Genomic DNA, 26,238 nt, shown 5'->3' with positions numbered 1-26,238 from the left:
CATGCCGCTGTGATGCCTACATTGTCTGAACTTGGACCAGGAGAGAAGTTATGTCTTCAAAGACTATTAGTAAAGGTCGTGCAGCACGATATGCTAGAAATATACGTGATTAAATCTCCTGATGTGGTTGTTTGACCCTCAAAAGCTGTGACGAGGAGGGATTCATATCACGGACATGAGGCTGGACAAGGAGGCATTTAACTTCCTCTTCTCTATCCTCTTGACTGAAATTACCCATTCCAGATTACAATCAGGCCAAATCGGAAAACGCCGGGATCCTGCCTTTATTTATTTATTTACTTTATTTATATCCTGCCTTTCCTCCCAGAGAGAACCCAAAGCAGCTCACGTCATTCTCATCTTCTCTATGTTATCCTCACAAAAACTCTGTTGTTTAGGCTGAGAGCCAAGCTACAAGTGACACCTGACACAGATTGGACACTTCTCAGCTTCCCTCAAGTTTTGATGGGAAATGTAGGCATCCTGGTCTTGCAGCTGTAATGGAAAGCCAAGCTGTAAAACAAGGATGCCTACATTTCCCATCAAAACTTGAGGGAAGCTGACAAGTGTCCAACCTGTGTCAGGCGTCACTTGTAGCTTGGCTCTCAGAGCAATCAACTGGCTCAAGGTTACCCAGAAAGCTTCCATGGCAAAGTAGAGATTCAAACCTGCATCTCCTAGATCCTAGGCCAACACTCCAACTGCTACGTTGTGAGACTTCTGCTGTCACCATGTCCTGATGCCATTTTCGTGGCGCCCTTGTGACCGCCTACATCAGAAATCACACTACGACGCCTCCTGCATTCTGTGAGTCTTGCGCTATTTTAAGGACGTGTGGAAATGGCCCTGGATCTCACTACACTTTTGCCTGTATACATCCACTACTCAGCTTGCCAGCAAGGACTTTGATTGGGAATATGGCATTAGGGAAAGAGTTACCCTCACAGCATCACAGCCCCGCTGTTAACTGTTAACCCAGCTCACCAGCTATGTTTTGCAGCTAAAAATATGTTGCAAGGTATATTCTCATCTTCCTTGGGTAATGTGCAGTTTCACCCCGAGTCTCTGGTATTTAAGAATGATCAAGATGGGTAGCTGTGTTAGTCTGTCTGTAGCAGTAGAAAACAGCAAGATTCCAGTAGCACCTATAAGACTAACAAAATTTGTGGTAGGGTGTGAGCTTTCATGAGCCACAGCTCACTTCTTCAGATACAGCTAGAATGTGAGTCCATCCGTCCTTGTATCATGGAGAGTGGAGTGATTGCAGAAGCCGAATGATAATAACCAGTGAATGACAACGGCAGGCGTGATTGAATAAAGTGAGGTATGGTGGTGGGTTTGGCGAAATCAGCATTGGTGATGAGACAGGAATGCTGATTTCTCCACACACAGCACCCCTCTGCGTACCCCACCCTATTCAATCACGCCGACCATTGTCATTCACCAGCTATTATCATTTAGCTTCTGCAATCATTCCACTCTCCAAGATATAAGACAGATGGACTCATATTGTAGCTGTATCTGACGAAGTGAGCAGTGGCTCATGAAAGCTCATATCCTCCCACAAATTTTGTTAGTCTTATAGGTGCTACTGGATTTAAGAATGATAGTGCTGTAGAGCAAACTGAATGGATCCACTAGATATACTTGGGCAGCTTAAAACAAAAACATTAAGACAACATGCAAATTACATTAATCATGTACAAGTTGGCCATTGCTCCCTTGCATATTTTGGATCAGCTAGTGGTTAAATGACTTATCTCGGCTTCAAAATGTGGGGAGAAACAGAGAGAGAGAGAGAGAGAGAGAGAGAGAGAGAGAGAAGAGCACAACCCGAAGAGTACACGAAGCATCATTAGCTCGACCTCCCGATTTTTCTCTCTCCTGGCGCACTCAGAAGAGCTAATGCCCAGATGATAGCTTTGAGAAACCTCCTAGGAATTGGATGAAGGGACCTGATAGTGACGAACTCCCCAGCTAATAAACACCAAGTGGTTATTCCAGCAGAATGATCAATTCCTCGATGTCCTGAGGGTTGTCTGATAGAGACGATTCACTCACCTCACTAATAAAGCCAAAGCCTAATATCAGATTAGAACGGAGGCCGGCTTCTTAAAGGCGCCGCAAAAAGGCCAGCGTGCCGGCATGCAAACACAAACGCGCACAAATCCTCCTACTCCTTCTTGCAAAACCTTCCAATTGACGTTTTTCTCTGCTGCAATTGTACCAACCTCGTTTCTTTCTTTCTCTTTTGCTCTGGGTTGATACGGTAATACAGACAATTAATTTGTCATCTTGTTAGCGGAAACTTACTACAACGATCTAAAAGAACTTGCATGCATTATGATAAACTCTGTGTCCCTCCAGGGCACTCCCCCTTCCCTAGGACTCGTTTCACATCTCATCCATTATGCAAATGAGATGTGGAAATAGTCCTGTTGCTCTAATGCATCTGTACACTGATGGATTATGCAGAGTCAGCCTGGCTAAAAGTAATGAGGTTAAATACATCTTGCCATTCCGTCCTACTTCACTGGGTCCTTTAGAGGGTTGCAAGAAAATCCGATCAGAGTATTTCTCTTACGTATCCTCTTTTAGGTTTTACAAGAGACTGCAGTGTTATTATTATGGCATTTCCTCATCAAAATAATGGACTCATGGCCTCACTGCAAGTTTCAACTCTAACCTGAGAGTAATCCAGTCGGAACAGACCAATGGTTCTAGTCCAGCATCATACTGAGAGCACAGTCAGATGCCACAAAGAGTCTCTCTACACGAGACATCTGACACGTGAAGAACATGTGTCAGGAGATGCAATAGTAGCCGGGAAGGGTAGTTTAAAAAGACAGAGCTGGCGGAACAGCAAAGGTTTTGCTAGACACCGGAGCTGTGTGAAAGGGCTGTGAAATGCCAGAAGGAAACTTCTGCCCACGATAACCTCTCCAGGTCCAAGCCCGGCTCTGGAAGGCAGCTCCCGCCCATTTCCATTCTTCGCTGCCCTCTGGTTGCAATCCCACACAGTTTTAGACTGGAGACATGAAATTAACAAATCCTCTGAGGAGCGATCTCCACCTGCTCTGTCTTTTTAAACTATGCTTCCCGACTAACACTGTATCTCCCTACATTTGACGAACACGTGCCGAGGCTTCTTGTGTAGCGAGACTCAAAGAAGACTAGAAGTAGGGCCCACCTTTCACAGGCTTCACTTGCTAACTGCTTCCCAGCAACCATTACAACATCCTGCTACTGAAAATGGAAATCCAACACCAGGCTCTTTTGTGTTGGCACATTTCAAATCCTTATAAGCCAGCAGTTATAATCACATCTCATGGAAAGACTCGGTCGTTCCTCTGAAACATGGGTGCAAAGAAAAATTCAGATGCACAGAAACCATTAGCCCAACGTAACCAAGCAGACACAAGAGTGGTAATACAGGTAGCCTACCAAGGTTCCCATTTCTCTTCACCAAGTGCGCATGCGCTTTGGCCTAGGTAGGTGGAAACATAACCAGCAGATTCCTTGGTGATTTCCAGCCCAAAGGAGTCTTCCTTGGTGGTCCCGCATCCAAGTCCTGGCTCTGCTTAGCTTCAGAGATCTGACAAGACTAGGCAATACCATGCTGCCTTCCTTTCCAGTAAGTCTGATAGAAAACCTGTATTTTCGACTGTGCAACCTGAACTCAGAACTCTGTTTACTCAGAATTAAGTCCCACTGAATTCAATAGGGCTTCTTTGTAAGCACGCACAGGATCGAAACCTCAGATTGCAACTAAGCAGTTTTTAAAAGAGAGGATTTAATGCTGATTTATCCCGACAACTTGTGCTTTTCTTATCCATGCAGAGAGAAGGAATAATATACATCAATTCCTAATCTGTGATTAATGCTCTCGAGAGATGGAGCTTGTGATTCTTTCTTCTCTATTAAGGAAATATATTATCTCACAACTGGTTCATGCGTATCTGAGAGGGAAATGGTATAATCACCAGGAAAAGCTGCAGATTGGATTAAGGAAAGTAAATAACTGCCTGCAAATATTTTGTCCCTCCTGCATTGTCTAGAGCTTCGGGTCCTAAAAATCAACCCCAAATTATGGAAGGAAAAGTCACAGGACAGTGTGCTCACACCCTGCATGTGAAAATAAATGCACCCTGTAGAAATAAAAATAAGCCAACTGGTTCCCTTATTTCTGATGTCATATACCTTCCTAGAGGTTTGTATGTTTCTGGCTATCCCCAAAGAAGGCTCCTGAGCACTACTGAGCAACCGGCTGTATTTTGTTCCCAGTTCACGCATTATACAAAGACAAATCTAGATTTGACACTGGACACCTCAAAGCCTCCTCTCTCAATTCACACAGAGCCAAGCTACAAGAGACAAATTACACGAGAACACGAACGTGAAGGGATCCACAATGTTAGCCAGGAAGCTGAGTTTTAAAAGAGATCGGAAGGCTTTGTCAATTTCCCTTTTCTACAGAGCCACCCCCATTGCTCCTCAGAGGATTTGTTAATTTCCTCTTTGCCTCCTAGAAGGGGAGGTGAAACCGACAGAACCTTCTGGAGGCAAAGAGGAAATTAACAGTCAATCTCCCTGGCTCTGTAGAGAGGGGAAATTGACAAAGCCTTCCAATCTCTTTTACAACTCAGCTTTCCAGCTGAGTTTTCCAGCTCATTTTTGGGTTCTGACCTACAGTTTGAAGCGTGGGGATTCAATTACAGGCTGGACCTGGGTAGCCCAGGCAAGCCTGACCTCATCACATCTCAGAAGGTAATCTGGGTTGGCCTTGATTAGTAATTGGATGGGAGACCTCCGAAGAAGACTAGGGTTGAAGAGGCAGGCAATAGCAAACCACCTTTGTTAACCCCCAGCAAGGGTTGCAATAACTCGGTTATGACTTTGCGGCACTTTCCACTTCCACTAATACAATCACATACTTCTTTTGAAGGAACTCGGCATGTATTAATACAGACAAGGGTTTGAATTTTAACGACAATGTAGGCAACCAGGGTTATAATTTTCAGCACTGTATGGTCACTGGTTGCCTCTGTGTGGAACCTAGAGACCTGGGAAACTCCTGAAATTTACCAAGCTAATTCTTCTGTTCTAAGCAAAAGAGGCGCCTTGCCGTTAGTTGCAGCCATATCTTCTTTGCCAGTGTTATACCAACAATAAATATAATAATAAAAAAAATCTCCCCATGAGACAGTTCCAAACCCTTCAAATCCAAATCGGGCCGCTTTGGATGTTTACAGCATCCATAATAACAAGAAACGGCATAATTTGTGGATCGTGAAATGCAAATCAGTCTACGACACACAAGCAAGCAGACTTGGATTCCCCTTGCTCCTCTGGTCACAATGTTCACACAATGCGGTGTCTGGGATTTTTAAAGTATTAAACAAAAGAGAGAGAGAGATTTCAAAGTTATTGGTCCCTGAGTAAATGTAACCTTGCCGCTGGTGCCTACTCTCCACCCTGCCTAGCTCCCCCCATCGAATGCTTGCGAAAGCTGCAGATGGCATTAACTTTTATGCCTTCTTCTATATGTACAATACAGCTCTGTTATTGTTGCTCTGGGAACCCTGGTGTTTGCATAAATTTTAATTTCCTGTCTTTTGTTTGCTTTCTTCATCATCGTCCTAAAGAAAAAAAAGATATTCCTCAGCTTGCAAAAATTATCCGTACAATATTGTAACAGTGGGCCCAGCGGGTATCGCTTAGGCTGTGCTGCCTCAGCAGCTCCTGCTGTGGACGACAATGCATTCACGTGGACAGATGCTCCTTTCTCATGTCAGTTAATCAGGCTTGCCAGATGTCAGAGTTCTTTCCCCCCAACACCTGGATGGTTCAGGTGCTCTCCCCTGGTCTTCTCTAAAGTCCTCAAGCAGGGCATTATGTTGTACACCATGTATACATATGACAACCACACAAACATTCTTGGATAACTTTTAATAGCAGCACAACAACAACAACAACAACAACAACAACAACAACAACAGCAGCAGCAACAACAACAACAACAACAACAACAACAACAACAACAACAACATTCAATTTATATACCACCCTTCAGGACAACTTAATGACCACTCAGAGTGATTTACAAACTATGTTATTATTATCCTCACAACAAACACCCTGTGAGGTGGGCGGGGCTGAGAGAGCTCTGAGAGAGCTGTTACTGACCCCAGATCACCCAGCTCGCTTCAAGCAGAGGAGTGGGGAATCAAACCCAGTCCTCCAGTTTAGAGTCCTGCTGCTCTTAACCACTACATCAAACTGGCTCTCACACGAGACATCTTACACAAGGATGCTCAAGTGTAGGGAGAGACAATGTTAGCCAAACATGCCAAAAGCTCTGTCAATTTCACTTCTCTAAATGAGGGTAGTTTGGAAAAAAACCAGAGCCGGTGGAGATCGCTCCTCAGAGGGTTTGCTCATTTCATCTTCGCCTCCTTGAAGGCTCTGTCAATTTCGCCACCCCTTCGGGAAGGCGAAAATGAAAATAACAAACTCTCTGAGGAGCGATCTCCACTGGCTCTGTAGAGAGGTAAACTTGACTATGCTTCCCAGCTAACACTGCGTCTCCCTACACTTGAGTGTCCCCACGAAAGATGTCTCATGCAGAGAGACTCTTAGATGGATGTGAAAGGAGGTTGGGCACATGTGGAGGGCAGGCGGTCTGTCATTGGTTGTTTGCCATGATAAATGGGTTCAGAGGCAGAATTGGTGGAGTGCCTCAGCTGAGGGGTGGGGGTAGGACTTGAGGCCCATGGCACTTGCTTGTCGGCTTAACTGTGAAATCTAACTGGTCTGGAAACAGGATGCTGAGTTCAACCGACTGTAACTCTGATCCAACAGGGCTCTTTTATCTTCTTGATACTCTGAGAATTCCTTCTTTTTTTAAAAATGAAGTTTCTAGCCTTCGTGATTGTGAAGGAACATCTCAGTGGGCTTTCTCCATCCTTTTATCCACTATATTGTCATCACCCACCCACCCCTGGAAAAGAAAAAGTATTAGAAAATTCAAAACCCTAGCTGTCCTTGGTCATAGATCAAGACAAGAGTGATTTTAGTTATCCAGAGATGAATTTCAAGGAGAGATTAGAAAGAGAGACTGCCGAATTGCAACTGATAACGAAGCTCAAGACACTGCATCTACCTGGATTGAATCAAGACCTAGGCTTCCTGTCTCATTACCAATGCTGATTTTTCCACACCCATCATCCCTCTGCATACCCCATTCTATCCAATCGTGCCTGCTGTTGTCATTCACTGACTTTTTGTCATTTACCTGCTATTGTCATTCGGCATCTGAAATCACTCTCCAAGATATAAGGACAGATGGACTAAGATTCTAGCTGGATCTGAAGAAGTGTGCACTTCACGAAAGCTCATACCATACCACAAATTTTATTTTTCTTATAGGTGCTACTGGACTCTAACTCTTTTCTACTGACTTTGGACAGACACTCTGTCTCAGACTTATTAACTCCAGGATAAAAATGGGGAGGTGTTACCGGCATGCTGCCTTGTGCTGAGTATGAATCATGGTAGCAGAATAAATTCTGCGTTCAACCATGGAAATTTAAGGCATAATCCAGCCCGATGTTCAAGAGGGATTGGATCCACTTGTCCTGGATGGAATGGAATTGTCTTTTGCAGAGCAGATGGAAGAGCTTGGGGGGGTGGGGGGCTCAAGGACCCAGCCTTGCTATGTGCAAAGCAGGCAGGCACAGTGGCCAAGAGCACCTTCCACCAGCCGAGTCCTGTCTGCCATTTGTCTCCTTTCTTAGACTAGGGGTGGGGAACGTCCAGCCCACGGGCCATATATGGCCTGCAAAGTCATTTGGACTAGCCTGCAGAGACAGATGAGCGGCAGAGCTGCAGGCGAACGGCGGTGCTGCAGGTGAATGCAGCAGGCGGATCCCCGATTCCACCTCCCCCCCCCGCTCCCACTTACCCACTTGGCAGGGGGGGCGCTCCCTGAGGTTCCGCTCCCTGGAGGGCACGCTCCCGCACCATGAGAGCAGGTGGCGGCGGCAGCAGTGAAAGCAGGCCACTCTTCCTGCCGCCACCTGCTGTTGCCAGCGACGCCCACTGCTGCTGCCACCGCTGAGAACAACCTGCAGCAAGAGCAGGCGGCAGCAGCAGGGGTGGCGGTGCTGGCGATAGAGCTGCCGCTGCTGCTGCAAGCAGGCCGCAGCTGTGGCAGCAGGGAGAAAGGGGACACAAGCGCCCTTTCTCCCGTGCGTGTGATGTCGCTCCTGGAAGTGACATCATCACGCATGTGGCGTGATGATGTCATTTCCGGGAGTGCCATTACACGCATGGGAGAAAGGGCGCTCCCTACGTGGGACAGAACATAAAACTTGGCCCTTGGCAGAAAAAAGGTTCCCCACCCGTCTTAGACTCAGCCAACTTGGCCACGTTGATCCATGTTTCTGTGACATCACAGCTGGATTCCTGTAACATGCAGTATGTTGGGCTGCCCTTGAAAACTACCCATAAACTGCAGCTAGTCCACTATGTTGCAGCCTGGCTATTGTCAGGGGCTAGCTGATGAGAAGATGCCTGTTTTGAAATAACGACTGCCTGCCAGTTTGTTTCTGAGTTCAATTCAAGGTGCTCACTATGTCTTCCTTGCAAGGAGGATGAACTTCTCTAGGAACCGGTTACTGGCTCTGAAAGGCATCATGATTGGTGACTGCAGAGAGTTCTCCAACAAGGCTGGGGTATTTCTTGGCGTTGTGGGGTCTGAGCAGCAGGTGGGGAGAAACCTCAAGGGCTACCTGGGGGATGTGGTGGGGTGGTTGGAGTCCAAGAAGGAAGGAAGGCTGTTTCCTCGCTGAGAGAGCTGACCCAGTCTCTTGTATCTTTTCCTGGACATCAACGGGAGCTCCTGAAAATTGTCCCAGATGCTTCCTAATCAGTGATCTCAGGACTGCAGACTCCTGGGCCGTTTCCAGACGGCTTACCTGCCTCCGGAACGTTGTGCCATCTTGCGGGGGAAAACGCGAAATATCGCGTTTTCTTGCGCGACGTTGTGCAAAACTCGCGCAAGAAAACGCGATATTTCGTGTTTTCCCCGCAAGATGGCACAACGTTCTGGAGGCAGGTAAGCTGTCTGGAAATGGCCCTGGTCCATGACAGCCATTTGCCATGTACAGTGAGACTATCTCCATGCCCTCCTCCTTCCATTTTTTGAGGTCAACATCTGGCAACAAAAAACCCAGGAGCATTAGGCTGGATTCACACATTGTTGGATACTGCGTTGTTGTAATAATATGGCTTCCTGGATCTTCCTGTCCGGACTGTAATGTTCCAGAAGAAAATGATTATAATAGCTCAATAGCCAATGACATCTGGAGCCCATCAGACTGAGCTCCTGGGAAACTACAAGATGTGGTTGGTGGACTGCATTTGGAAGGGATCCTTCATCTACTTTTAAAAACAAAGGTTAGCCAACGCTTGTACTGTGGGAACAACATATTCTGCTGGAGTAGGGAATCTTATCCTCCCCTCTATATCCTTGGTGCTACTCCATAAGTATCCCTGAACAGGATAGCCTGATCTCGTCAGATCTCAGAAGCTAAGCAGAGTTGACTTTGGATAGTAATTGGATGGAAGACCTCCAACGAAGACCAAAGTTGCAGAGGCAAGCAATGGCAAACCACTTGTTAGTCTTTTGCCATGAAAACCCCACTAGGGGTCGCCATAAGTCAGCTATGACTTGAGGGTACTCTCCACCACTCACTCCATAAATAACTGCATACAGAGGATCCAACTTGGTGCTGACAGTTTCTCTCCTTAGCCGATGTTGAGAAGTATAAATACAGTACAACAATGGCAGTCAGTCAATTTGTTGGGGCGCATTTTTGATGAACCGTGACAACCCGCTATGATTTTTACGGTGGTTCGTTTGGTTCATTTTTTGGTTCATCAGTGAGAGTTGCCCCCTCGTCCACCGATTGCCCCATGCACACTCCCAACTGGCACGGCAATGTCACTTCCTGAAGTGATGTCATTGCGCCGGCCACGGGAGCTTTCCCGTGCTTTGTTTGGGGACGATTTGAACTTGTGTGGCTGGTGTGGTGATGTCACTTCCCAAAGTGATGTCATCACATCGCCACTGGGTGTGCGCGTGCTTTGTACTTCACCAGAAGCGACAAACCATGAACCAAATAAACTAGTTCGCAAACCGGGCAATTTCATGCTGGTTTGTGCTTTGTGAAAAGCAACGAACCACTATTTTCCCAGTTCGTGTCTACCTCTAGTTGTAATTCCAGAAGATCTCCAGCCACCACCCGGAACCTAGCAACCCTAGTTTTAGCCAACAGCTGGTATGCTTCATGAACACAGATAGTTCCACTGGCAATGTGAGGCGGGGTTTCTCTCCATTTATCTATCTAGAACATTTTTATTCTGCCCTTTCTCCAGCAACATGCAAGGTTTCCCCTTCCCAATGTTATCCTCACTCAATCCTCTGACACTGAGAGAGCATGTGACTGGCCCAAGGTCATTCAACATGCTCCAGTGCTAATAAAGCTGACTCCCTGAAATGCTAGTGTGACACTCTAACTGCTGCACAATAACGCCTCTCACTGGTTCTGGCACTGAATATGCGCTGCCTCCCTGGTGCAGCTTTTTGGGCATTGGACTGAGTAGCTGATTGAATATCGTACTGCTGCTCCGTAATGCCCCTGAATCAAGCGCCACATCCCTCTCCCATCAAGAGAGAACGCAGCGCGCAAATGAAAGACAAATATTTTCTTAACGCTGCTTAATATGCATCTTCTAATCAGGATTATCAAGTTTCCCAAATCAAAGACAGAAAAAGAAGAGCGTTTTAGTATCACATGGCTGCCATCTGCCCGCTTGTGCATGCATGCACTCCGAAAGCCAATGGTTTCGTTACAAATGAATGCAATGATCATTCGCTTTTAATTAAAATTCATTGGAGATAGGACCCAAGCCAGCCGAGATCTGCGTTTAAATGAAACAAAGTGTGTGGGGCGGGGGGAGATCAGAAAATGGAAATGTATCGAGTCCTGGTTTTAGGTATAGATGATGAACACCCAGGGATCATTTTGCGGTTTGCATAATAACGACATTTGCTAATTTTAAACAGGGTTGAATCTTGACTCCCCCTCCCCAGTTGCATGTGACTTACAAGATTCCCCAAGGGAACTGGAGGCAGTCTGGTGTGGGGAGATGGTGCTTGTGTGTATATAATGTAACAGTGCCCAGAGATTTACAGAGAGACTGAGAGCGAAGACCACTTCAAATAGCACAGGGCAGATTCATTAAAATTGCTGGCTGCATTCCAGCGGTTAAAATTGAGGCAGCATATTTATTGCGTTTTGCTCAAATAAATCTGGAAATGTGTGAATCATATCCCAGAGCGAGAAAGAGAGAGAGGAGATGGGAGGACGTGGTTAAAATAAAATCAAAATCAAAAGCGAGGACTATTTCTTAAAATCGGAATATGACCGAGAACACAAGCAAAACTACTGTTTAATGAAAAAATATATATTCTTGGCAGGTCTGCATTTCTTTTATTCTGGAAGCTGCTGGTAAATGGAGCCACCGTTCTCTGCCTGGGTGTTATTCCTAAGACCTCCAATATCCAATCTGGCTCCCCCCCCCCGCTAAAAAAGCTCATTGTTAGTATTTCTTAGTTTGGCTGGTTCTGCTTTGCAGCTCTCTCCATCTCTCCTCAGACACAGCCTGCAATGTTGGCACCTCTCCCCAATCGGAGCTGCGTTCAGCTGGGATTCAATTATAGCAGATTGCTTTCTCAAAGATACTGTGGATTTCGGGGGGTGGTTGGGCAGGAGAGAGAAACGGCTTATTATTCTTTCCCCCTTCTTCTGAAAGCAAAGAATAATAAGCTGTTTCTCTCTCCTACCCAACCACCCCCCGAAATCCACAGTATCTTTGGCTGATTCCGCACACGTTGGATAATGCACTTTCAATTCACTTTAGCAATCGTTTGGAAGTGGATTTTTTGTTTCACACACGAAAAATTCAGTTCCAAATGATCTCTAAAGAGGATTGGAAGTGCATTATCCAACGTGTGTGGAATCAGCCAAAGTTACTGTGGATTTCGGGGGGTGGTTGGGTAGGAGAGAGAAACGGCTTATTATTCTTTCCCCCTTCTTCTGAAAGCAATTTTAGTATTGTTATGATTAAGTAGGTGGACAGGTGTGATTGGGGCTTTGGCCTGTTAAAGGTTGTGGACATTTTGCAAGGCAGAGTCCAAGCTCGATGGCTGAAGTCACACATGGACTGAAAATGGTCAGGGAGGCCGGACGATGCTTGCAATTTAACTCATCCTGCATGGACAACACATCCCGTTCTGAAATTGCATACATCTAAAAACTGCCCTTCCGATCTTCCGTATGTACAAGGGAACTGAAAAACTCCTGCTGTCTCATAGAATCATAGGGCTGGAAGGGACCTCCAGGGTCATCTAGTCCACCCCCTGTCCAATGCATGAAATTCACAACTACCTCTCCTTCCCTGCCCCCCCCACACCCAGTGACCCTTGCTACATACCCAGAAGATGGCAAGGATCCCTAGCCAAACTGGCCTGGGGAAAATTGCTACCTGACCCCCAAGGTGATAATTGACATTACCCTGGGCGTGTAAGAAGGGGCCACAAGAACTGAGCACTGATGTGACCCTTCCTGCCCTCCCTCTCATGATCAACCTGGAGTCACAGAATCAGCATTGCTGTCAGATGGCCATCTAGCCTCTGCTTCAAAACCTCCAAAGAAGAAGAGCCCACCACCTCCCAAGAAAGCCTGTTCCATTCAGGGACTGCTCTAACTGTCAGGAAGTTCTTCCTAATGTTTAGCCAAAAACTAAATGAATGAATTCACTAAATGTGAATTCAGAATGCCTGATTTCGCTCCTGGCCCAGTCCTGTGCTATATCAGAAGAGACCTAAGAGAAATAACTTTTTTTTTTTTTTGGTTATCCAGCTGTCGCTCTAGTTTGGGGAATGGAGGCTCCCAAATACAATTTCTCTCTTTGGCTTTAAAGCTTAAAAATATCAACTGGGATCTCTCTACCCCAGATGTGCTACAGATGCTCAGTTCTGAGAGGTACTGCAGAGCATCCTACAAGCAAACACGGAACTTAGGAGAAGAAAAAGAAGCCCCACCGGAAACAACAAGCTTCCTAGTGGAGCCAGAGACACAAGGCAACAGAAGATGTGGGCGGCAAATGTCACAGCCACACTGAAAAGAATCGGTTCCTGCAAAACAGCAGCATCCTTTGAGGAGAGACGGAAATAATAAAAGGAAAAGTCTATTTAAAATCCAGTTCTCAGTACATGCACTCCTGTTTGCAGGGATGTTACAGATTTGAAATCTGGATTCGGGGTCAAGAAGACTTGGGATCTGGTACAAAGAAAGATCTTTTTTTTTTTTTTTACACAGAATAAGCACAAATAAAAGGCATGAGATTTGCTTATTTTGCATCAATATGTTCCACTTGCATTCTTTTCTCCGATGTTTTCTACCATCATGCCCTTATAGAAATGCATGGGTGGAATACAAGACTCAATTCTGATTACCCTTATCTCAAAAAATAACATGGTTGATTATATTTTACTAACTTACACCCGATTTTTCTCCCTAACGGGGACTCCCAGCAGCTTACAATATTGGCTGTTGTGGGTTTTCCGGGCTGTATTGCCGTGGTCTTGGCATTGTAGTTCCTGACGTTTCGCCAGCAGCTGTGGCTGGCATCTTCAAAGGTGTAGCACCAAAAGACAGAGATCTCTCAGTGTCACAGTGTGGAAAAAGATGTTGGCAGGTCATTTGTATCTACTCAGGAGGGGTGGGGTTGAGCTGAGTCATCCTGTAGGAGTTTCCCAGGGTGTGGAATGCTAATGGAGAGAGGCGTCACTGAATCCTGAGGAGGTTACCTGCCAACATCTTCTCCACACTGTGACACTGAGAGATCTCTGTCTTTTGGTGCTACACCTCTGAAGATGCCAGCCACAGCTGCTGGCGAAACGTCAGGAACTACAATGCCAAGACCATGGCAATACAGCCCGGAAAACCCACAACAGCCATCGTTCTCCGGCCGTGAAAGCCTTCGACAATACAGCTTACAATATTGTTCTCTCTTCCTACATCTCATCCTTGCAACAACAGCCCTGTGCGGTAGGTTATGCCAAGAGACAATGACAGATTCAAGGTCACTCAGTGAATTTGCACAAAAGAGGGAGGATTCGAACCCATGTATGCCTGATACCAGTCTGATCTTGGGCATTGGAAAAGACACAGAAAAGTGTAAAAAAACCTCTCTGAGTGTCAGAGCACTTAGGAAAAGCTAAGGATTTGGAGGGTTTTAAGTTTAGGAAAAAAAAGATAACTGAGGGGAAACATGATACAATTTTAAATAATGATCAATAACATGGAGATAGTGGACAGAAATAACCTTTTTTCTTCCCTGCCCGTTAATCCCATTTGAAGTTAGCCCATAAAAACAATGGGCCGTAGATACAGGATACAGAGAAGGAATAGCTTCTTCACCCAACGTGCAATTAACATGTGGAACACAAAGGATGCAGAGATGGACACCCGGCTTAGATGGCTCTAAAAAGGGATTAGATACAAAGAGGTCGATCAACTGTTATTAGCCGTGATGATCAAACAGAATATATTTGGAGGTAGCATGCCTCGAATCGACAGTAGAGATGCGCACGAACAGCAATACAAACAAAAAAAAAGCCACGAACAGCCCAATCTGCTGTTCGCAAACAAGCTGTTCATGAGGCCCCATTCTAAACGAACAGGTGGTCGTTGCAAGCCTCCTTCGTTGCTGTTCCTCAAACCAGACAGTCTGGCACCTGCAATCAATTCCCTTGGCAACTTTAGGCAGGGATTGTTTGAACTCTGTCTGAACTCCTGCTGTTGCCCTGGTAACCCCAATCTAAGCCCAATTTAGCTTGATAGGCAGGTCTTCCTTTCAAGTGTGGAGCTCCAAATTTGTTACAAGGGAGCAAAGACCAGGGGGAGGGGGGCTCCCAGCTCTGGTTTTGCAGACAGTGAGGGAGAGACAGTTGCTGTTGGCATTTTGAGAGAGAGAGACAGGGAGAGTGCATTGGAGCTTGAATTTTCTTTGTGTGTGGTGGGATAGTGATCTACCCCTTCAAGTTCCAGGGCTGCTGCCAGGCTCTGGGCCAAGCTATTATTTATTATTGGTACCTTTCCTGGTACCTGCTCAGTAAGGTTTCTGGGAGTGGTGCAGTAGGGATCTTGACTTGGATGATGGCTGGAGAAGAGACTGCTGGCCCCCACGAACAGCCAACCACGCACATTTTTGTGAACAGAGCCATGTTCGTGATTGTTCCTGAGTCCCTGTTCGTGGATGGCAATGAACAACGAACATCATGTTTGTTTATTTTTCTGTTCATGCCCATCTCTAATCAACAGCAGGGGAAATCTGTCGTACTGCTGCGCAGAGCCAATCCAAGGAATCCACACAGAATTCCAGAATCAAATGGGAAAACCGTATTGCAAAGGCCAAGCAATCAGTTCTCCAGACGGAGACCTGGGTTCAATTCTTGACATTCCCATACAAAAGACTAAAAGTCACCAGTTTGGAAAAATACCCTTGCCTGAGATCCAGTAAGATCCATTGGCAGTCAAAACAGGAAAGATGGATCAGGTTGGTTACTGGTCTATCTCAATCTGGCCACATTCTGTTGTGCAGCTGATATAACTGTCCTCCCAAGGAGAGGTAGTAGTGGCAGATAACAGTTCACACTGTTATTTCTCCATGAAACCATGTGTGTGCGCACATGTATTATGTGCCATCAAGTCACTTCCAACCTATAGCGATCCTATAAATGTAAGACCTCCAAAATGTCAAGATCTTGGCGGGCCTGAGTGTCTTATGACAGAGAGCTCTGGGGTACATATGGGGAGAAGCGGTCCCTCAGGTATGCTGACTTTCTGCTGAGTGAAAGCTACCGTGTAAGACTTGATGCCCTCTTGGATCCTTCTCACCACAAGATCTTGGCAGGCCTGAGTGTCTTCCAACAGAGAGTTCCACCAGGTTGGGGTCAGGATAGAAAATGCCTTGGCCCTGGTCAAGACCAGTCGAGCCTCCCTGGGGCTAGGGACCACCAGTAGGTGTTAACCTGCATATCTAAGTGCTCTCTGGGGTACATAGGGGGAGAGGCATACGGGGAGAAGCTCAGGTATGCTGAACTTCTGCTGAGTGAAAGCACCCATGTAAGACCTCATACCCTCTTGGATCCTTCTCACCAGCATGACTGCTGAGACAAAGTCTGCACACGTCCTGTGCTTGGTCCAGAAAGGTGGCCATCTTCCCCTGAAGTGTTTGGAACAAGGGAATGAAAGACCTAGGCTTGCTGTGTCAGACAAGAGTATCACAGTGAAGTCTTTAATTGGCGTAAGGACTTCCACTCTCTTGGAGATAATCAGATAATCCTCTGGGCTGAACTGGCTCCATATGAAGGGCTTTTTTTCTGGGAAAAGAGGTGGTGGAACTCAGGACCGCACAATGATGTCACTTTGGGTCAGCTGGAACAAGGGGGGAGTTTTTAAAAGTTTAAATAGTCCTTGGTGAAAATGGTCACATGGCCGGTGGCCCCACCCCCTGATCTCCAGACAGAGGGGAGTTTAGATTGCCCTCCGCGCTGCTCCAGCGGTGCGGAGGATAATCTAAACTCCCCTCTGTCTGGAGATCAGGGGGCGGGGCCACCGGCCATGTGACCATTTTCAAGAGGTGCCAGAACTGCGTTCCACCAAGTTCCAGCTGAAAAAAAGCCCTGTCCATATGCAATGTCACTCTCTGAGAACCACATTATGAGAATTTTTCTCATCTAAAATATTTATATGCCACCTTTCCACCCAAGTAAAGTTCCTAAGGCGGTGAACATCATGGCAATAGAACATTTTAAATATTAAAAAACAGCATTTAAAATGTATATATAAATATTTAACACTACAATAAACAGTTCAATAGACATACAAACAAACACAACCAGGGAGGAGGAATAGGCCACTGCTACTCTGAGCAGGGAAACCGAATTTTTTAAAGAAGTATATATTAGGAAAGCAATCTACGCAATTCAGTCCAAAAACTTTACTGCACTAGCCCAGAAGCCTTAGCAAATGATATAATTCCAACAGAGTAAATAATAAACAAATGAAGTACATATAAATCTACACGTGTGTGTTATGTGTTGTCAAGTCGCCTCTGACCTAGGGCAACCCTATGAATGAAAGATCTTGCAAACTGGAGGAAATCTATGCATAAACAACCACAGTTTGCCCTGACCTGGATAGCCCAGGCAAGCCCGATCTCATCAGCTCTCAGAAGCCAGGCAGGGTCGGCCTTGGTTAGTAATTGGATGAGAGACCTCCAACGAAGATCAAGGTTGCAGAGGCAGGCAATGGCAAACCACCTCTCTCAGGGCCAAGCTACACATGACGAATGACACGTGAACGGCAAGTGGATTGATTGGAGGGCAAGTGAACAGGGAGAAATGCACTTGCTGTTCAAGTGTCATTCGTCATGTGTAGCTTGGCCCTTAGTCTCTTGCCACGAAAACTCCATTAAGGGTCACCGTAAGTCAGCTATGACTTGATGGCACTCCCCACCACCAGCCACAATTTATTATGTTTGTGTGTAGCTGCTCTGTGTACTCAGCACCCATCTTACAGCTTAGAGACCACCTGTTCTTTTTGTACAACACTAAACTAATTTAGCAAAAAAAATAGACATTCACTGCAAATTATAAGAAATCAGCCTTTTTGTAGTTTATGGACTGACTGTCTCTAGCTGGAATTCTTCCTTTCTTCCTCATATTTTCAGTTACTACTTAAGACTTATAGGTCAGAAGAACAGAGTAAGTAAGAAAGTTTTCTTGCATAAGGACACAGAATCCATAGTCCATAGCTGAATGAAAGTGGCTCTCTTAAGTGTTGCTGGATTGAGTGCTTATTCGTCCTCACCCGACTTTTGCAACTGATTTGCATCTACTCCCACCTCCCCTCACCACCTATATATATCTCTGGCCAGTTTCTTCATACCCTCCATGCATCTGACGAAGAGAATTGTGGTTCTCAAAAGCTTATGCTACAGTAAAGTTGGTTAGTCTTAAAGGTGCTACTGGACTCTACTATTCGTCCTCAGTTTACCCAGACCTGCTGATTCTTTCTCTACCCTGCTTCCCCCATTTTGAATTTTCATGTGTAAACCCCTTGGGACAGAGGCCTGGCCTTTCACTGGGAGTCTATAAAACACCATACAGATGGATGCATTTAAAGTTAATGCCATACATGAGTAGGATAAACCCCAAACCAAGGCCATTTTCATACTACTAACCTGCTTCCGTAACGTTGCGAAATCACGCAAAAACCACAGAAGATAGCGTCTTCTCGCAAGAGTTTTGCGCCATGTTGTGCAAAACTCTCGCGATGTCACGCAAAACTCTCGCGAGAAGATGCTATCTTCCGTGTTTTTTGCCCGATGTTTCGCAACGTTATGGAAGCAGGTTAGTAGTGTGAAAACGGCCCAAATCTATACATTCGTTGCACATCAGGCAGGCCTGAGATTACAATAAACGGGTTCCCATTGATTTCATTCCTACATCTGCATTGATTTAGGTTATATTGATTAAGTAGGATTTTGGTCAAATCAGTAAAAGAAACAACAGAAAACAAAGTGTCCCCCCCCTCCACAACAGAAGCTAAATTTAGTGTCCACCACTCTTTCCTCCCAGCCTTTTCTCCACCAACTCATATGGCCGATTTCCTGCCATTTGTGAATTAAAAATGGCGCATTAATGGACCTCTGTTAAAAGGGGAAAAAAAGACATATGATTTATAACTGTGGTGCCAACTGACCCTTGGCTGCTGGAAAGCTAAGTGGTCTCCACTTTTAAAACAATCACCTATTGATTTCCAGCTCTCCCATTTTAAACAAGCCTCCTTTAGAACAAGTTCTTTGAACGGTCCTCTCATTGACGATGCTTGCCTGCCTTAAGAATAATTGGTATTCAATTGAAGTATAATCAAAATAAGGCCGATTTCAAGCTCAAATGGTCGGTTGTCAAGACTTTCGATAATTGTTGTTTTTCTTCCCTCGCTTCTCTTTTCTGGACTGCGTTCAGCCACACAAACAGACTTTTGTTCGTTTCCTGAATGTCGGCTACATGGATAGCAAAAGGAGAGGGCAGAGGGATTTCTCTGAATCAGCAGCACATTTGCCAATCTGCTCCCACTGCAGATTTTTCTAAATCTCTTACTCTATAAGCAAGAGATTCTGTCTCTCTTTTTTGGCCACATACCTCTGAGATTCCACATAAATACACAATATTGTTTTCAATATATTGAGGCTAACTGATGGTGGGGGAAAGGGCCTTGGTTCCTTCTGCTTCTGTCCTCTGATGTCTTCCTCATGGTCTTAAGAACAAAGAACGAGCCCTTCGGGGAACAGACCACAGGACAGTGCACTCCCCAAATTTTGTGATCTTTCAAAACCCCTCTAGGTAGATTATGGAATAAAAGCAACAAACATTTCCTGTTTGCAGCCCTTTTCATTTGGCATTTTCAGATAGACTGCTTCTATATACAGAACCCCAATTTAGCTATTCTGGCCATTAATAATTGATAGACCCATCTACCATAATTTAATTGCGCGGTCAAACTCTTGTGACCACATCTATTGGCAGTGAATCCATACACTGATGTACACACTGCCTAGGGGGTCCAGGTTTCCATTAATACGATTTCCCACTGCTGCTCTCCGATTTCCCACTGCTGCTCAAGCAGCTGGCAGGAAAAAAATAATGTAAGTAAAAAAAAAAAAGCTACTGGTGATACTGTGACATCACTTCCAGGAAAAAACCTAGAAGTGATGCAGTCTGCACAAGGAATTAGGTGATTCCTAAATGTATGACATCACTTCTGGGTTTTCCCACTGAGGAAAATCTAGTTGTGAATCACTGCTAGGCTTGCCAGCCTCCAGGTGATAGCTGGAGATCTCTCGGAATTACAACTGATCTCCAGAGATTAGTTCCCCTGGAGAAAATGGCTGCTTTGAAGGGTGAACTCCCCACTGAGGCTCCTCCCCTCTCCAACCCCACCTTCTTCAGGCTCCACCCCACAAATCTCCAGGAATTTCCCAACCTGGACCTGGCACCTATAGTGCCGTATCCAATGATATGATCATTATAGTGCCATATCCAATGATACAGTCATTATAATAGTAACTGCGCTTATATACCACTCTTCTAGACAGATTAGTGCCTCACCCAGAGCGGTGAACAAATTAGTGTTATTGTTATCCCCACAATAGAGCTGGGGAGCTGGGGCTGAGAGGAGTGGCTTACCCAAGGCCACCTACTGAGCTCGTGGCAGTAGTGGGATTTGAACCAGGAGAGTGCTGATTTGCAGCTGAACCACTTAACCATTGTGCTACAGCAGCTCTCAGAGTATTATCAGGGTATTATCTACACCCCAGAACAGGATGATATATGGCTGTCTCCTAGTGGTTGCATTTCAAGAAGTAACCCATGTTGCTATTGGCATGTGTGAATCGAGCTTCAATGAGGGAATATGCATGGCAACGCTGTTAGTTGGGTCTACAGGGGATGTACCTTGCACACCAATAACTCATGTAATCATATCTATCAAGATTCCACAAGAGAAACCCAAACCCTTTTGAGCGGTCGACAATTGCGTTATTCAGGTTTCCCAGGCCTTTCACTGCCGAAAACAAAACTGTCGGGCCTAAAAGGTTGCCAAGAGTCCCTCAGAATACATAGGCCTGGCTCCAGTATCAGGTCTGGCATGGCCAAGTTGCCAAGTCGACGAAAGACAAGCTGAGTCAGATGCGACACTGAGAGGACGCTGTGACGTGTGTCAGTCAGAGTGACCCACACAAGAATGACTAACCTCGCAGTCACCTGTGTTGTCATGGAGACCTGGCAGCCATTGCCTGCTGCCGCTGTAAAATGAGCTCAGCTCCTGGCAACGTGGAAAAGGCAACGGGGTTGCATGCCAAAAGCCAGGAGAAAAAGCCCTTTTTAAAAGCAAGCCGTGATGTAAGGGGAACAGACGTATGTGTGGGAAATCACACCTACCATTCCCCCCCCCCTTTAACGTGTTTGATGAAAGAATTATATATAAAGAGACACTGACAGCTCACAAGCCTCACTTCCAGGCAACTAAATTAATACAATAATAATTCACAATGTTCAAGGACTGAAAAGAACTCCCCTCGGGTCAGGCGGGTTGGATTTTTAAAAAAATCAATGGCACGCCTCACTTTTCTCCAGTATCTAAAGAGCCAGCTTCTCAGTGAATAGCCCTCCAACATGCTTTTTGGTCGGTATAGCCATGGGGCAGTGGCACAAAGTGAGGAGGGGTGTAGCTTTTTGGCAGACTGCAAAGAGTTGCTATTTGCCCCATCTGAAGACACTCTATTTCCCCAACAGGGCAAAGGCGAAGGTAAATTCTGTTCAGTTAACCCTCTTTTTCTCAACCAAAAGGGAGACTGCAGTGAGGAAATCAAGCCATTGAGACTTGAAAGAGCAGCTGTGAGGGAGCTAGAAAAGATCCTTAAAGATAAAGATGTCTCTCTGGGAACCAAAATCAAGATAATCCAAACTACAGTATTCCCCATTATCATGTATGGACGTGAAAGTTGGACAGTGAAGAAAGCTGACAGGAAGAAAATTGATTCATTTGAAATGTGGTGCTGGAGGAAAGTTATGCGGATACCATGGACAGCCAGAAAGACAAATAAGTGGGTGCTAGATCAAATGAAGCCTGAATTCTCCCTAGAAGCGAAAATGACAAAGCTAAGGTATCATACTTTGGTCACATCATGAGAAGACAAGATTCTCTGGAAAAGTCAATAATGCTAAGAAAAGCGGAAGGCGGTAGGAAAAGAGAAAGACTCAAAACAAGACGTCTTGACTCAATAAAAGAAGCCACGTCCTCCAGTTTGAAGTATCTGAGCAAGTCTGTTAATGAGAGGACATTTTGGAGGTCTTTCATTCATAGGGTCACCATAGGTTGGAGGTGACTTGACAGCACATAACACACACAATCCTCTTTCCTAACCTTGTGGCCTTGATCCAATTCAGTACTCCTTGGGCTGTGACATCAATGACAAAGGGTAGCTCTAGGAATCGCTGGAAACTCTATCACTTCTGAATTGTATGGGAGGTCTGGTAAGCCTACTCATCTACCTCACAAGATTGGTGTGAGGAGACAACGGGGAATGGGGAACCATGCATGCCACCATGAAGTCCTTGAGGAAGATTGGGATAAAAATATTCTAGACATGTTTTAAATAAAATTCAAGACCCTGGGAGATTCAAAGAAGGAGATCTCCATGGTCTTATTAAGGTGCACCCTAATTTGAACGACAGCTTGGAAAGTCCTGGAGAAGGCAGAGGGAACATTATTGTGCATGCTGTTGAGGGGTGTAGGCCAGTTTGGTGTAGTGGTTAAGAGCGGCAGGACTGTAATCTGGAGAGCCAGGTTTGATTCTTTACTCCTCCACTTGAAGCCAGCTGGGTGACCTTTGGTCAGTCATAGCTCTTCAAAGCTCTCTGAGCCCCATCCACGTCACGGGGTGATTGTTGTAGGGATAATAACAACATAATTAACATAAACATAACAATGAGTGTTGTTAAGTTGTCATAAAGGGTGGTATATAAATCAAATGTTATTATTAATGTTACTAGGACTGTATTACTCACCCCAACGTGTTTCAAAAACTGATCTACCTTCCTGTTCGGTTATTTCTGGGAAATGTTTTTCTCATTTCATTCAACTACAAGGTACACCTTCACATCATTTGAGATTGCGCAGCAGCAGGGTGGTGGAGGGGGGGTAGTGTCTCTTATAAATGTATCCGCCATAAAAGCAGGGAAACATCTAATTCTGATATGGATGCATAAGCCAGCAACAACATGTGGAGTACAGCCTTAATCAGAAACTGCGTTTCGTAAGCATTGATAGAATCTGAAAAAAGAGATGGTTTTAAAGCTAATTGTGTTCTACTATTTGCTTTAATGTATGCACTTGAACCTAAAACAATAATCAGAATAATAAAAGGGATGGGAGTTTTTCTCCGTTTCACCCAGCGATGTGATTTCCTTCAGTGCTTCACATGTGGTAGGAGGATACATGCTGGAGGGTTTGAATAGAAGGGTGGAGGGTAAAGCCACCCACACATTCACACAGCTAGCCCTTAAAATCTGGCAGGAGCATTGGAAACATTTATGTTTTAAAAACACAATGAGGAAGGTGGAAGGAGGGTGAAGAAAAAGAACAGGAATGAAACTCCAGTTGAATTTTTAAAATTGTCATTAATGCCAGGGTATTAAATTAAATCTACCTCCCGTTCCTCCTCCAGCCCTCAGGAATAACAGAGAACTCTTTCGAAACAAACACAAAATTCCATCGGATTGGCTTGGGTTCTTGCAAACGCTGTGCGCGTACGCAAAGGAATTCGTCGCTCTTGCAAATGTTTCCAAGGAGGAAATAATTGGAAGGAGAAGCTTCTCCTTTTCCACCAAAAAGGGGAGACAGTGAACGTCCAGATCCTCAGCAAATCCTGACAGGTCCCAGTCTTTTGCTAACAGGAGCTAACAAAAGATCAGAATTACCCTGGGGGCTCCCTTCTCCCCCCTCCCCAATAATTGCAACTACCACATGCATGCTTTCTGCCTAGGCCAATTAGAAACAGAAAGGGTGGAGGTCCTAGAAGGGAGGGATTTTCTTTCCAAAGAGGATTTGTCTGACACTTGCTTTCTTCTGAGCAAACCACTGTTCTTGTGTTTTAGAATTAGGGTTTTTGTTTTGTTTTTTTAAAGTCCACAAGGGCTGTATCTGCTTCAAAGCATCTTCCAGCTCAGGAATGAGAGAGTGCAGCCGGAAAACACTCCAGGTTTGGATTTACGAGCAGCCCCTGCTGCTAGCAGTCAGACCCCCTTCCCCGCACTGTAAGGGCAGTTTATCGATATGGAATATCATCAACCCCTTGCCTAGGCACTACCTGGCCCAAGGCAGAATGGATGCCACCTGGCCTAGAAACTGTTACCAAGATATAAGTCATAGGGGGAATCACTGACTGACAGACCCCAAGGCCTGGAGATAAGCAGAGAGAATGAGGCTTTCTGAGAAAACTCCCTGCCTAATCTCATCAATGCTTTCCTTTACCTCCCCTCAGCCACTTATCCTAATCAAAGCTATTCAGCACACCTAATAGCCTTCCCATCCAGTACCTACCAGGTCATCAAGCAATATTTTCACCTATAGACCATCCCAGAAAGTCATAGCCTTTCTCAAGTTATAGCCCTATCTTTGGACAAGCCATTACGATATTGTTTTGGGGAGCAAGATGTTCGCATTGCCCCAGGGTGTGTTTTGTCCTATAACTGGGCTTCCCAGCCATGTGTCGAGTATGTGTGTTTTGAATCCATGTGCTCACCTCCAAGTTCGCTTCAGACTCTTCCTCTTGCCATGAAACACTGGTCATTCTCATGGCTTCCTCTGCAGACCTCTTCCTCTTAGAGACTGGTAATTATCGTCCTTCCCCCAAAATTGCTTTTCTATTTTCTCACTGCTTTCTTAGCTCTGCTTGTATGCTGTGTGTGGTCTTTTAGGTAAAGGTAAAGGTGTGCAAACACGGAGTCATTACTGACCCATGGGGGGACGTTGCATCATGACGTTTTCTTGGCAGACTTATTGTTACGGGATGGTTTGCCGTTGCCTTCCCCAGTCATCTACACTTTACCCCCAGGAAACTGGGTACTCATTTTACCGACCTTGGAAGGATGGAAGGCTGAGTGAACCTTGAGCTGGCTACCTGAACCCAGCTTCCACCAGGATCGAACTCAGGTCGTGAGCAGAGCTTGGCTTGCAGTACTACAGCTTACCACTCTGCGCCACGGGGCTCCTAGAATGCTGGTCTTTTATCTCTCTGTTAATTAAAAAAAAAACCTTTCCTGTTGAACATCCGCTTGATTCGCTAAGGGAATAATCCTAGTATACATAGATGGAGAATCCCAGTTACCCCTTCTCGCTTGCCTCCTTAATGCTAATTCCCCAAACTAATTAAGGAGATCTCCTATTGGGTTAACGCTGCCAAATGGATACCAGGTAGATCTTTCTCTTGTCCTCCTCATGAGATGAACAGGGCCTGTGCTAAAAGAGGAGGCCTCTTTTTTCATTATTGTAATCAGAGGCTGCTAGGCAGATTATAGTAGCTTAGTCATAATAATGGCATATATTTGGGGGATGAGAAGTTGCTGAGGAGGCGCCTGCCGGGAAGATGGCTGACTTTCTGAAAGGCTTGCCAGTTTACAACAAAAGCAATTTCAGCCGATTCCATGCAGACTCTGCATGCAAAGCATCGAATAGAAGACTGTCGGTGTATCTTCCCATGCGGGAATATCCGTCTGAACAGATTATCGTGACAGAAAAGACCAACATACTTTTACATTACCTACATCAGTAATGGGACAAAAAGAATGCAGCGAAAAAAGAGATCCAGAACAAATGGAAAATTCTGCCCCAGCCTGCAAAATTACCCAGACAGACAGTCAAGATATGAATGAGGACACTTAAAGCTCTCACTCTGCACTGAAATAAATAAATAAATAAATAATGGCATATATTCAATCATGCAATTCCCTAATGACATTTAAGTCTTTGTAAGAGGGAGTGGTAATTTCTGCCAACTCCCTTTCCCAATGAACCCTGCCACCTCCACTCAAGTCACCTATCCAGTTCCTGAGGAGCTGGCTGATCCCGCCACCCAGGAACAAAATTTTAGGGGACTCAGCAGAAGGGGGAAGTAAGAAGGTCCAACTCTGAAGTCCACACCAGGCTGGATACATGACAGTACCTCGTGCAGGAAAGGGCACAAAGAGAATTCAATATCCTAGAGATAAGTGGTGTCTCATTTTGTGAACTGTGCATAAAATGTATGTACGAAGAGCGCACATTTATTTGCAAATCTAGGTATTGAAATTGTGTGGGAGGTGAACTCTTCTCACCCCTGCCAGGTTCAAGACGCATGCAATTAACACTCTTTGATGTAAGAACCAATATCCCTAGATAAGAATGGCCATGAGGTATCTGTTTCACTGCCTGGCCAGGATTATAGATAACCATTCCCAAATTTAGACCTAGACCGAGCGCAAAGTGTTAGCATGTC

General features: G+C 45.3%; 1 protein-coding gene and 1 pseudogene across 1 annotated transcript in view; one reads left to right on the top strand and one right to left on the bottom strand.

The window, feature by feature from the left end:
• SETBP1 (SET binding protein 1) overlaps positions 1-26,238 on the bottom strand; it is a 350,139-nt gene that overhangs the window by 22,428 nt on the left and 301,473 nt on the right. The gene's annotated exons all lie outside the window — the stretch shown is intronic.
• Positions 25,351-25,646, top strand: LOC129334378 (DET1- and DDB1-associated protein 1-like; annotated as a pseudogene).

This window comes from Eublepharis macularius, chromosome 8 (genome assembly GCF_028583425.1).
Source record: "Eublepharis macularius isolate TG4126 chromosome 8, MPM_Emac_v1.0, whole genome shotgun sequence".
NCBI classification, from domain to species: domain Eukaryota; kingdom Metazoa; phylum Chordata; class Lepidosauria; order Squamata; family Eublepharidae; genus Eublepharis; species Eublepharis macularius.
Note: the sequence above shows the minus strand (reverse complement) of the source record. Positions and strands in the feature narration are given on the sequence as shown.